This window comes from Plasmopara halstedii, assembly GCF_900000015.1.
Source record: "Plasmopara halstedii genome assembly, contig: Scaffold_3120, whole genome shotgun sequence".
NCBI classification, from domain to species: domain Eukaryota; phylum Oomycota; class Peronosporomycetes; order Peronosporales; family Peronosporaceae; genus Plasmopara; species Plasmopara halstedii.
In genome coordinates this window covers 701,798-702,318 of record NW_020190023.1, presented here as the reverse complement: position 1 = coordinate 702,318, position 521 = coordinate 701,798, and positions in this window count along the sequence as shown.

The following is a 521-nucleotide window of genomic DNA, read 5'->3' as shown; positions in this document are numbered from 1 at the left end:
CAGACTGAGTGTCCTACGACACGTTCGCAATGCGATGGCTGAAAGCCAAGACCTGCAGGAACAAGATGCAGATGAAAAAAGGAAGAGGCAAAGTGGAGAGCTTCAAGGTCGAAGACCTGGTTTTATTAAATCTAAAAAACATGCCCACACATGCAACCTCTGCTGTCTTCAGGACGGAGCTTCGTCCACGGTTTATCGGACCGTTTAAGGTTGTGGCCAAACGGGGCCTGGCGTACATGCTAAGCCTTCCGAAACGGATGCGCACCCACCCGGTGGTTTACGTGGGCTTGCTCAAGCCGTACTGGGATCCGGCGCAAGTGAACGTGGAAACGTTGGTGCCAGAGCGAATCCACGCGCCCTCGGTCACCCAGAAACTGAACCAGCAACTGGTTCTGAGCACGGAGTGCTACAACATTCATCTCCAATAGAGCCAAGCGCCCCACCGTTGTCTACAGCGAAGCATTTGCCTGCTCTACGGCTAGGAGTTGCTCCGACAGAGCGCGTAAGTCCTCTAGGTGATA